The sequence below is a fragment of the Bos indicus x Bos taurus genome, chromosome 8, assembly GCF_003369695.1.
Source record: "Bos indicus x Bos taurus breed Angus x Brahman F1 hybrid chromosome 8, Bos_hybrid_MaternalHap_v2.0, whole genome shotgun sequence".
Taxonomy (NCBI): domain Eukaryota; kingdom Metazoa; phylum Chordata; class Mammalia; order Artiodactyla; family Bovidae; genus Bos; species Bos indicus x Bos taurus.
Window position 1 is genome coordinate 6,100,375 of NC_040083.1, and position 13,564 is coordinate 6,113,938.

Below are 13,564 nucleotides of genomic sequence, written 5' to 3' on the forward strand. Positions count from 1 at the left end.
TAACTCATAAAATGGATGTAATTATATTTCAGCGGGCTCTGAAGTGACAGTATTTATCAATAGTTTTGGTATTCTAATACTACTTGACTACTTTTGGATGAGAGTTTTATAGATATTAAAAATTTATCAAAATGCTTTTGGTTACAGAATGTGTTATAAGGTGGCAACAGACTCTGCTGTGTTTAAGGGAGATTGTATCAATAGTATTTCTAAAATCTTTTAGATTTAGACTGGGTGTGTGTGTGTGTGTGTGTATTTACCTGCACAGAAGATTTTATATGTCTATATTTTGAGCTTTATGACCACACATTCTTTGCTTTGTAAGACCCCCATTTTCAAATACTCTGCTTCCATAAATATATTCAGATTTACCCAAGCTTACTATTTTTGTTTGGAAAAGGAAATAAATCAGTTACCAAAATACTAAAACACTTCAAGCTAGGCTGAGTTGTTTCATCTGCAAAAAATTCTCTAAGTAGCATTCTGGCAAACAGCTCACTTTACCCTTAACTTTATCCTGGTTTGGTGTCTGAGGAAAAGAACTGAATATTGTTCTGAATGCGTGGTTTGGGGTCAAGTGATAAGTGAGCAGAAAATATCAAGATGCATCAAAATGGAAGACAGAAGGAATTCAATTCGTCTTATATTTTAAATATCTTAGGTGCACTAAAAACTGCACAAGGTACCATATGGGATACAAAAACTAGAAATATCCAACTCTGTCCTCAGGGAACACACAAGCAATAGGGAGACAAGATATGGGAAAGTAATTACTACACCAGATAGTATGAAAATGTTAGAAGAAAAGTGCTAAAAAAAAAAGAAAAATTCAACAACAAACAAGATACAAGGTCTTGAAAATATCCCCAGTTCAGTGATTCCCAAGCCAGGCCATACTTGAGAAACATCATGAAAGATCTTGATTAAAAAAAAAAAAAATCCATGTTATTAATAGTACTTTCCCGGACCCACTGGATAAGAGTTTCAGAGAGGGGTGGGGGGAGGTGTAGAAATTAGTAATGCATATTTTAAAAAAAATTTCTCTTGATAATTTTGAAGCACTCTCCTGCTGCAGGAGATTATGAAATTCTGTGTAACTATGTGTTTAACTTTCCTAATGATTTTCATTGACTACGCTAAAGCCTTTGATTGTGTGGATCACAACAAATGGTGGAAAATTATTAAAGAGATGGGAATATCAGATCACCTTACCTGCCTCCTGAGAAATCTGTATGCAGGTCAAGAAGCAACAGTTAGAACTGGACATGGAACAACGGACTGGTTCTTAATTGAGAAAGGAGTCTACCAAAGCTGTATATTGTCACCCTGCTTATTTAACTTATATTCTGAGTACATCATGCAAAATGCTGGGCCGAATGAAGAACAAGCTGGAATCAAGATTGCAGGAAGAAATATCAATAACCTCAGATATGTAGATGATACCACCCTTACGGCAGAAAGCAAAGAGGAAGTAAAGAGCCTCTCGATGAAAGTGAAAGAGGAGAGTGAAAAAGCTGGCTTAAAACTCAACATTCAGAAAACCAGTCCCATCACTTCATAGCAAATAGATGGGGAAACAGTGGAAACAGTGAGAAACTTTGTTTTCTTGGGCTCCAAAATCACGGCAGATGGTGACTGCAGCCATGAAATTAAAATACGCTTGCTTCTTGGAAGAAAAACTATGACAACCCTAGACAGGCTTAAAAAACAAAGACATTACTTTACTGACAAAGGTCCATATACTCAAAGCTATGGTTTTTCCAGTAGTCATGTGTGGATGTGAGAGTTGGACCATAAAGAAAGCTGAGTGCTGAAGAATTGATGCTTTTGAACCGTGGTGTTGGAGAAGACTCTTGAGAGTCCCTTGTACTGCAAGGAGATCCATCCAGTCAGTCCTATAGGAAATCAGTCCTGAATATTCATTGGAAGGACTGATGCTGAAACTGGAGCTCCAATACTTTGGCCACCTGATATGAAGAACCGACTCATTGGAAAAGACACTGATGCTGGGAAAGATTGAAGGCAGGAGGAGAAGGGGACGGCAGAGGATGAGATGGACCATCACCAACTCGATGGACCTGAGTGAGTAAGAACCAGGAATTGGTGATGGACAATGAAGCCTGGCATGCTACAGTCCATGGGGTCTCAAAGAGTTGGACACAACTTAGCAACTAAATCACCACCATACTTGTTAAGCTTTAGGGCTATTTCAGTCAGACTCTTAGAAATGTTAATGTTCTGGTAGAACAATTCCTGACATTTAGCTTAGATTTCCAGGAGAGCGGGAGGTGGGAACACAATGATTAGAGAGAAGACAACTTCCAGATGAGGATGGGGGTGGGGGACCCAAGAATTTAGAAGATGGGGATTATGCATCCTTCTTCCCCATTTAACAGTTTGCAGACCTAACTTCTGAATTCTGATTTTCTAATCTTATTATGGTAGCTTTCAAATCTGTCATTTTACTCTGAGTTTATTTTCTTTCATCACAATATTTATTAAAGTGCAAAGTTCATTTTATTTTAATTTGCTCAGAATATACTATTTCTGCTAAACTGAATAAACTTGAATAAATAACAATAAAGCCAGGAAGCAAAGTTCCCAAGAAAGTGTTAAGTGTAAGATATTTTTTCATTAATACATATATATGGCCAAAGCCCAGTGCCAGTTTATGGAAAATGGCAATATTTCATATCTTTGAGGTCATTAAACAAATGGATATAAAAGGATATAAAATGTTTCCGACAGTATTGCTGAGTTCAACCAGCTGGATTGCAGTGAGATAGAGAAACTTTAAGCAAGAGCTCCCTGTGGGAAACAATAAATTTATCTCCTTCTTGGGTTAAAAACAATAACAGCAGCAGCAACAGTCCTATGAGAAGGATGACTGGGGGAGGGAAGAACAGACTCCAACATAGCTTTAGTGCTTCTTCTATTGAGAACCTTGTGCTGAGGCTGTTCATCCATCCTGGCAAAAAGGACCCCAGTTTACTCACACCATGCTTTCAGACCATGCAGATTTCTGACCCAAAACCATTCTATTCCTGGCCCATAACACAATTTAAAATACCTCTGGATCAAGGCACAGGAAGAAAGTACTTGAGATGCAATGAGTACCACATTCTGTAAAAGTTCCCCAGCAAAGGAAGGTGCCAATGAGAAGCTGAAACACTAAAATATTTCAAAAGGTGTTTGAATGTTGCTGGAATATTCAGTTCAGTTCTCACTTTCTGTGGATCAACCCTGGAGCAATGACACTGAAAACCAAGGAAATAATAATTCAGGTTCTACTGATTTTATTTTGCAGTTATTTAAGGTTTTACCCTAAATACTACATGTATAGAAAAAAAATTATGTATTGACTGACTTTGTAAACTTTTTTTTTGTTTGTTTATTTTGCTTTAGCCTGTCTTGAGAAATAACACAGAAAATGTAGACCAGACCAGGAAAAGTATTTAAAAACATAATACTCATTCAGATTATTATTAAACATTCAACCAACAAGTATTTCCTGGGCATTGACTATATCCAACCCTTTCTGGAAGATTATGAAGTGATATAAATTTAGAAGACACAGTCCTTGTCTTCAAGGAGTTTTCAGTCCCACCAAGAAGATATAGGACATTATATATATATATATATATATATATATATATATATATATATAATTGTTGTTATATATATATATATAAATATATAATTGTTGTTATATATATATTTATATATATATATATATATAAAACGTGAGGAGGAAGGTGAGTTGGCTGGTACCTGCCTGCTGTATTTTGGGGGCATCATAGAATAACACCCCTCAACTAGCTGGTGTTGGTGACATGAGAAGAACTGGAACCCCATTTTGTTTGAACCTCCCTTCTCACAGCTTTTTTCCTGAAGCAAATCTCTTAGCAATCTCTTACTGCCTTTTTCCTCAACAGAAAATGGAGAAGGTAACTATCGCATTCATAGAAACTGGGTGAGAAATTTTAAAAAAGAGATAATAAGTCTAAAAATAAGTTGTATTTTTAATCATGTAGCTTGATTTGGAATCTCATAGCTTATCAAATTGTGTGATGTTTATATTAGAAGAAACAGGAAGCATGGTGTGAGGGGATGAAGTGTCTGATTTAAGTACCCATGAAGAAGAGACAGATAGAAGAATTGGCTTCACAAGTCCAGAGACAGGCTCCAAGCAGGGTCCAGTGGACGAGGGAGCAGACTTGGGTGGTAGTCTTGGATTTTGAAAGAACTCTGCTCAGAAATGGAATGAAATGTGCCTGAAGAAGATTGATGGATGTGCAAAAGAAGTGAGCCTAATATGGCCAAAAACATTTCCTAGCTGATCCTGTGTTGCTTGTTGACATCCAGCTTTGACTTTGTTATCAATTGGGTAAGGTCAATTACAAAAAAGACAAGGATGAGAAATGTAGCAAACAGTGATATCACTTCTTTGGAGTAGACAGAAACTCTTTAAAATTATTTTTGATTAAAAAAAAAAAAAAACCCTTTATACTCAGCTATACAAAAGTCAGATCATGCCGCCATATAAAATTGGCTTGTACATAAAATAGAGACATAGTATTCTATCTGTGTATGTTTGATAAATATTTGTATTTTGAGATCACTGCAATCATAATGGGATCTAGCAGAGTGATTCATATGAAGAAGGTTAAGTAATAAAGTCACTACCATTAAAACTTGAATGAGTTTCTCTCTAAAAATTCCTAATGTGGGGTGTAATTTTGATCTGACATGGACCATAAATGACCTACATTAAACAGCAAACCCCTTGAGAGAAAAGAATCTCATTTTAGTTTTATACAATACTTAGTGCATTCAGAGAGTTTAGTTTTTTAAAAAAGCATTCATTAGGCTAATGAAAAATTATTTTTAAAAGGTATGTCTAAAAGACATCTCTAATGTACCATGCCCCAAATTATATTCTCAATCTTCTTGCCAAACCTGTTCCTCCCATATGTGCTGCGCTGTGCTAAGTCTCTTCAGTCATATCTGCTCTTTGCGACCCCATGGACTGTAGCCCACCAGGGATTCTCCAGGCAAGAATACTGGAGTGGGTTGCCATGCCCTCCTCCCAGGGATCTTTCTGACCCAGGGATCAAAACCACATCTCTTATGTCTCCTGCATTGGCGGGTGGATTCTTTACCAGTAGGACCACCTGGGAAACCCATTCCTCCCATGCTTTGCTAAATCTCAGTAAAGGGCAACTGCTTTCCACCCAAACTCAAGTTCAAACTTTGGAATCATCCTTGCCTCTTCTCTCCTCTCAAATCCACATCTGATCCATCAGCACATCCTATGAGCCTCTATGAGGGTGTAGGCTAAGTTACCCTAATACAGACACTGAAAAATAGAGGCTTGAGGACTTTAGAAGTTAGTTCTTTGCCATGTACAATTTCAAGAAAGATAATAATTATTCAGGGCTCTGAGACAGCGGCAGATCTGCCTTGCTCAACACATCCCAAGGTGCCCAGTCATCACTGTTTCCAGAAAGACTGGAGAAAAGATGAGAGGCAAATGTGGGGCTACCACTTTGAAGAGGACGGCCAGGAACTGGCACAGAGCACTTCAACTTCTCATCCACTGGCGAGAGCCACATCAAGTGGATGCTCTTGTCTGCAAAGGAAGCTTGCAGATGCAGTTTCTAGCTGGGTATCCATATGCCCAGGAAGGAGAGAGGAGATGTGAAAAGATAGCCTGTGATGTCTGTCACGAGCTTATATTTCCAAAATAAATTTATTACCAATTATCTATCATCTCTACTACTACACTACCTCTGCACTACTCCATGGATCCTCCGTCTATCACCCCATTGAACTGGCATTACTGCTTCTGTTTTTATCTCAGGAGGTCCATTCACAATGACTCAGTCCATGGTGGTACTATAGGACATAGGTATACTTATGGCTGATTTATGCTGATGTTCGGCAGAAACTAGCACAATATTCCGGAGAAGGCAATGGCACCCCACTCCAGTACTCTTGCCTAGAAAATCCCATGGATGGAGGAGCCTGGTGGGCTGCAGTCCATGGGGTCGCTAAAGAGTCGGACACGACTGAGTGACTTCACTTTCACTTTCCACTTTCATGCACTGGAGAAGGAAATGGCAACCCACTCCAGTGTTCTTGCCTGGAGAGTCCCAGGGACAGGGGAGCCTGGTGGGCTGCCGTCTATGGGGTTGCACAGAGTGGGACAGGACTGAAGCGACTTAGCAGCAGCAGCAGCAACACAATATTGTAGAGCAGTTATCCTTCAATTAAAAATAAATAAATCTAATTACAAAAAGTTTTTTTTTAAGTAAAATAACACATGAAATGTAAAAAAAATAAAAGCAACACATTGAACTGTGGCATTTTTCTGCCCTTAACCCTGCGGTTGCTTCCCTTTTCACACTGAGTAAAACGCATGGGCTGGCCTTGCTCCTTTCTGAGTTTAGCTCCTACCCACAGAGTGGGCCACCTGGCACCCAGCACAACTTGTGGGCTCCCATCCTGGGAAATGGGGTCCTCAGCCCAAAGCTTTCTTCCTCTGGCTCTCCATGGCTCCCCCTCACCTTCATCTTGATTCAAATGCCGTTTCTGGAGACACCTTGACAGGCCATCCTGTGTAAAGTTGCAGCTTTTCTATCACCTAACACTCCCTATCTTCCTTCCTGTCTTATTTTTATCTTCAGTATCTTCTAACTTATTGTGTATTTTACTTATTTACCTTGTTTATTCTCTCTCGCCCCTCCCCAGAAGATAAGCTCAGGAAAATAGATATTTTGTCTGTTATGTTTCTCTACCATGTATGCCATGGTATACCCTGTATACCATGTATACCCTGACCCCATAGTAAATGCTCAATAAATTCCTTGGAGTCAATCATAGGGAAAAAACATACAGCCCCAGGCATCTATCTGCCTTTCCATTGCAAGTACTGCCTTCTTATAAATTCTCAGCAGGATATAGGGAGTCGATCTTATAATAAGAATTGATGCTGTGAGGTTTCATGATTAGGAACTAAATATTGAATGAGCTGTGGAAGGAAACAGAAGCTTAAAATTAGGAAATTTTATGTTGACAGCCATTCTGAGACTAACTTACCCATGAAATGAAACAACTGATTTCCTCTCTAGTTGCCTCAAGATTCTCAATTCAGTAAGACCTAAATACCTACTTCAGATTTATAGGGATTTGGAAACAAATATGTGAAGAAGGCAAAGCACTATCTCAAAAGTATTGTATATAATTTGTCTTTAAATTAATAAGTTTTATTAAAGTAAAAGAGTACCAAACAATTTGCTGATTTCAAGCAATATATCTTGGAATTTGTACAGAACAGTCTTTTTCTCTGCTCAGGTAGCACAGTGATAAAGCATCCACCTGCCAATGCAGAAAACACAGGAGATGCGGGTTCATTCCCTAGGTCGGGAAGATCCTTTGGAGGAGGAAATGGCAACCGAATCCGGTATTCTTGCCTGGAAAGTCCCGTGGACAGAGAAGCTTGTCAGAGTGCAGTCCACGTGGTCGCAAAGAGTTGGACACAACTGAGTATGCAAGAAAGCACACAGGTATTTTTCTATTTTGTGTTTCAGTCTCTATCCTGAAGTTGTACTGAATCTCAAAGATTCCTTGAATACGTTTAATAAAATATCCATAGTAAGTGACAACTTCTGTATATTACATATTTTTACATATTACATTAAATCCTTATAACAGACCTAGGAAGTAGAAACTTACAAAGACAGGTAGAATATGATTATCACTGGCTTTAACAACGAAAATAACTATAACATAAATATAATTTTGTCATTTGAAAATACTTCAATTTTGGCACTAAAACCCAATTAGAAATAAAATGTGTAAATATAAAATAAATCTATTTTTCTAAGATGAGTACTTACTTACAAGGACACCCTTCACTTTTCTTCCACAACTGTTTATTTCTTCAAGTTCAACCAACAAAGAATGTCCAAATAGATTTAAAATGTAAAAAGATGATAAAGATGCAGTGCCTGGCAAAGGTCACTCTTCAAATTTCATAGCTCCAGTTTTCTTTCCTAAATTAGAAAGAAAAAAAGAACACAATATTTTCCTACAAATTAGCTACACATAATCACATAAAAACAAGTTTTTTATATTTGTTAAGAGTGACAAACTTAGAAAAAGAAGCAAATCATGAATATAAAGACTGAGTCTGGAATTATCAAGGAAACAACCCAGATTCCTGCTAATTTAGTTTCAGAAGATGATAATAATGCTTTTTTTATCTCAAACTTGGCTCAAGCTTTTGGAAAAAAATATTCGCCAGGAAATTTGAGCCCAGTTGAACCAACTGATTTTTACTGACTGTATCCAGGATCCTCATTTTTGAATTTTGGCTACTCCCACGATGGCCCAGTCACATGCATCCGAATGGTTATTCAGAATTGAATCGACAGCTCCGACAGAGTTAATATCTCTGCTGGCCTTTTACATAATGCCGTTGTTACTCCAGAAGATGGACAAGAACCAGAAGAGACATCCCTAGTATCTTAGCAACAGCAATTTACACAATCAAAAACAGTGCTGGACTAGCCACTGTTTCTTAAGACACCATGGAGGGTGCACACATTTCAAAAAGAACATGGTACAAGTCTTCAGGGAATAGAATCCATCATATTCTAAAAAATATCCTTAAAAACAGCATCTCAATAATTGGAAAGCAGAATCAACAGTGTTAAATGACAAACTGATATGAAAAAGAAATAGAAACTATAATTGGAAAAAAAATGAAATAAAAAAAAATCTCAAACTTTTTTAATTTTCTGGGCAAGTCTGGACATACTCACAGAACTTGTTGATTCTATGAAATTCTCAACAGTGGTCACTATAATACAATTCTTGACAGTATTACTCTAAACACAAGCAATGGATACATTCAAATTCATTGAAGTAAAACTGAAAAAGCCTTCTGGATATTAAATATACTAGTTTTTTGCAAACCTTCTACTTAGATAATTTTATATCAATGATGGGAATTTTAGTATCACCATGACTTTCATTAAATTTTACAATGATAGCCAAGAAGTCTAGCTAAAAAATTTCCAGAGTGTTCTTGGGTTGAAAGGGTCACTTCCTTAATAGATTGGGGCTGGGTCAAATCTACTTTAAAATGAGATAGCACATATAAAAATACTTTGAAAAGTTAAAAGCATCATATAAATGCAGGACCTTTCATAGATTGAGGTCCTGTTTTGGAAACACTTAACTGTAATTACAAATGCTGATAAATGAAAAAAATAGGGCACCAAAATGTTTTCATTGCCCTTTTCCTGTAGCGCAAACACACTCACCGATGAAGAGAAATCTATGTCATGCGTTAACCTGGCAAAACCATTTAAAAACCAAACATGTAACAAATATTCAAATCTGTGGTCTCCTTTGAGCTAAGCCCCATTATGAATGCTGTCTCTTTCTTATAGCTCTATATAAATGTAAGTTTGTTATAACAATATTTTAAATTATAGTAGTCTAATGAACATAATTATAAAAGTTATTTGTCTTTTAAAAAATGCTTCACTCTTTAGAAGCTATAAAACAAATATATTACTTTCAGATCTCTTATTCTCCTCAAAGGGTCGGAATGGTTTTGATTACTTCTTCACTTTTATAGGAAAAGCAATGTACAAAAATTTACTCTCAGGGTAACATTAAGAATTAACCTCATTCAAAAAAAAAAAATTATTGTGTCCTTGCTCTACCCTGTAAAGCTGTGAGGTAGCCCTAGCTCCCTCTACTGGCTGAATCCGCATCCCAGTTTCTGAGTTCTGTTGACCCAAGACTGGCATTCTCTCACCCCACTCCACCCCCCAAACAAGGATGAAAACCAAGGAGAGCATTTCTGGCCATGTACTGGTCTTTCAGAAGCAGCCCTGGGCCAAACAAGCCTGGGAATTTTCTTTCCATCTTTAGGAGGGAAAAAAGTGATTATCATGAATAAAGAGCCCTCAGTGGAAGAAAGGGAAGTATTTTCCTTAAAAAAAAAATAGTGCCAAGTCAATTTTTGAAGATTAAAGTAAAGATGCACGGCCCTCTGTGCACGCAGAGTATGACTTTTCCCCAGGATAAATAGAGACAAAGCAATTTGGAAAATAAGTCACATCAAATCTCATGGCTGTGAATGTACAAATGTGAAAAATCCAATATTCACATTCTTATAAAAGAAAAAAGACTCTCCATTTACACCTGGATTTAGAAAACCAAAATATGACCCAGGTAACAGTACAGACAGAAATGAAAATGGCATGTCAGTTTGTTTCATGTTTTAACTTTCCATTTCAGTTTAAAAAAAATAAAATAATACTCTTCTTTCAAAAAAAATCCAATATTTACCTTCTTGATAAATGGCTCATTAGGACCCTCCTACTAGACAAGGCAGAACTCGAGGTTAGGTATTTTAAGTGGCATTATACATTTTCTTTAAGTTCAGAGGGTTAAACAGGTAAGTGGTTTCACATGGAGGTCCTTCCTAAAACACGAGGACAAAGATGATGAGCTAGCTACTCTTTTAGAGGTGGAAAAAAACGGGTTAGAAGCCACAATCTCTGGAGACACAGCCCTGCAGTAAGTGGAACCTTCTGACGGTGGAGGCTGGGCGAGGCAGCAGCTGGCTTCTGTCACCCTGACTGGGGCGGCCTTGTTAGTACAGCGTGACCCCTGGAGGGCTCGCACAGATAATACCGGCACCTCGCCCCTCTCTAATCTTCCACCCGTCTGAGCAATTCAACAGGAGATAGGGCAGTGAGGCCATATTATTCCAAACAACATTTAGCTGAATGGTAGCCGAAGACTGTGACAGCAAAAGACAAATTCTCCCGGTCAAATACTTTCCTTCCCAGAAAGTTTCCTGTTTTAGTACTTTTAAGGCACAAAAATGTCGTTAAAATGAAACCGAAATGGAAATCCCACAGCACCCTTAGTTGAACCCAGGAAGACTTTTAAATCTCAGAATTTGACGAGCTTCCTCTGCTGCCATGGGTTATGATAAACACCAAGATAGTCCAGATAAAGACTAAATCATTCGTTCATAGGTTGGCGTATTTTGTTGACATTATGCCACAGCTTCAGATATGTGTGGATGGCCCCGTTTTACAACATGCCTCAGAATTTTTGGTGGCCTGTAGCGGTTCTAACTGCAATGAGACAGTGTTACGAGCACATAACCTGGGTCGAAATTCTGAAGATGAAACATTTATGTGATCTGGAGGTCCACGAGGGAAGGGATATATGTATACACATAGCTGATTCACTCTGTTGTACAGCAGAGACTAACACAACACTGTAAAGAAGCTATACCCTAATTAAAAAAAAAAACTCTGAAGGCCAGTAACACAGTACTACTTCGTGATACAACAGCCCCTGTATTTTTGTTGTTCAGTCCCTAGCTCATATCCAGCTCTTTGCGACCCCATAGACTGCAGCACACCAGACTTCCCTGTCCTTCACTAGCTCCTGGAATCGGCTCAAACTCATGTCTGTTGAGTCAGTGATGATATCCAACCACCTTATCCTCTGTTGCCCTCTTCTCCTTTTTGCCTTCAGTCTTTCCCAGCATCAGGTCTTTTAGACTTTACCAAATGTGCTTTCCAAAAGCCCACACGAGCAAAAGTAAAAACTTTCTTAAATCCTTAGAGCTAGTTTTCAGGGCTACAGCTGTGCCTTGACATTATTTCCTGTTTCAAAGTAGGGATCTAAGCAAAGTGATATTTAACGTGTGTAAGGAGAATTAAGAGGCATCCCTCTGTTGCTTTTTTCTATTTCTGTTGTTTTTCTTTTCAAAATATACAGCCCCAGGATTTTGCAGTGATGTTCTAATAATCCAATTTGGGTTTTAAATTCTGGCAATGGGACTTATGGGAAAAAAAATAAACTCTCTCTCCGGTAATCTGCAATGCCTGGTGCTCTCAAATAAGATCAGACAGTGATTGGAGATGATGCCTTCCTGTGACAGGGTGCTGTGTTTTGGGAAAGACTGATTATTCCTTTCATTTTGCCTGCACCAAACATGACCTGGCTTACATGCTAAAGTTTGACTGAATGCTATAGCCCGGGTCTCTCACACCTTTGAGATTCACAATAGTTAACTAATTATGAAGGATGAGCATTTAAAAAGCCTCCTTTCAGAAAAAATATGCATTTTATACACTTCAGAGGAGGTTGTCGTTGTTGTTTAGTTGCTAAGTCATGTTTGACTCTTTGCAACCCCCTGGACTGTAATCCTCCAGGCTCCTCTGTCCAGAGGATTTCCCAGGCAAAACTACTGGAGTGGGTTACCAACTCCATCTCCAAGGTCAGAGGAGGTTAGTATATCAATAAAAAGGTTTTTTTCTACATCATTCTTTTAAATAGTATTGACAGATTTGTTGAATGATAAGGATAGATTTTCTTTATTGAATAGCATATTATATAGCTTTGAAATTCATTGTTTGTCTGAGAAAAGTCTATTTCTCATGTCCAAACAGAGTTTCATTTGATGTTCCTACATTGGTCAAAGAATGTAAGCTCACTCTCTGTGTGTGTGCGTGTGCGCGTGTGTGTGTATGTGTGTGTGTAAATAAGGGAAATGATGGTGAGCAGTGGAGGTGGTTATTCATTCTTGTACATCAAAGTAATTCATTTGTTCAATCTGCCCATAAGTCTTAGGAGATTATGAAACAGGCATGAATTAATTCATTCTCATTAGAACAGTTTTGCCCATTTGTTAAGAGCTATCTCTTTATGTTCTTTTGGTCACAAAGACAAAAGGAGAATTTATTAATGATAAACATGCTCACAATTTCAACCTAAGAAGCATGTCACTCCACACTGGAACTTGGTAATTTTCAAGTCAATCCCTTTATTTTACAGCTTTGGAAACAGAATAAAAAAGATGAAATAATTCTTTTACATTCACCTAACTGGATCTGCATCAGCAGTCCCTGTGGTTAAGTCTCCACTTTCCAATTCAGGGAGTGTGGGTTCGATCCCTGGTCAGAGAATTGAGATACTAAATGATGCTTCAGTTCAGTTCAGTCGCTCAGTCGTGTCCGACTCTTTGCGACCCCATGAATTGCAGCATACCAGGCCTCCCTGTCCATCACCAACTCCCAGAGTTTACCCAAACTCATGTCCCTTGAGTCAGTGATGCCATCCAACCATCTCATCCTCTGTTGTCCCCTTTTCCCTCTGCCCTCAAAATTTCCCAGCATCAGAGTCTTTTCAAATGAGTTAGTTCTTCACATCAGGTGGCCAAAGTATTAGAGTTTCAGCTTCAGTACCAGTCCTTCCAATGAACACCCAGGACTGATTTCCTTTAGGATGGACTGGTTGGATCTCCTTGCAATCCAAGGGACTCTCAAGAGTCTTCTCCAATACCACAGTTCGAAAGCATCTGTGGTGTTCAGCTTTTCTTCACAGTCCAATTCTCACATCCATACATGACCACTGGAAAAACCATAGCCTTGACTAGACAGATCTTAGTTGGAAAAGTAATGTCTCTGCTTTTGAATATGCTATCTAGGTTGGTCATAACTTTCCTTCCAAGGAG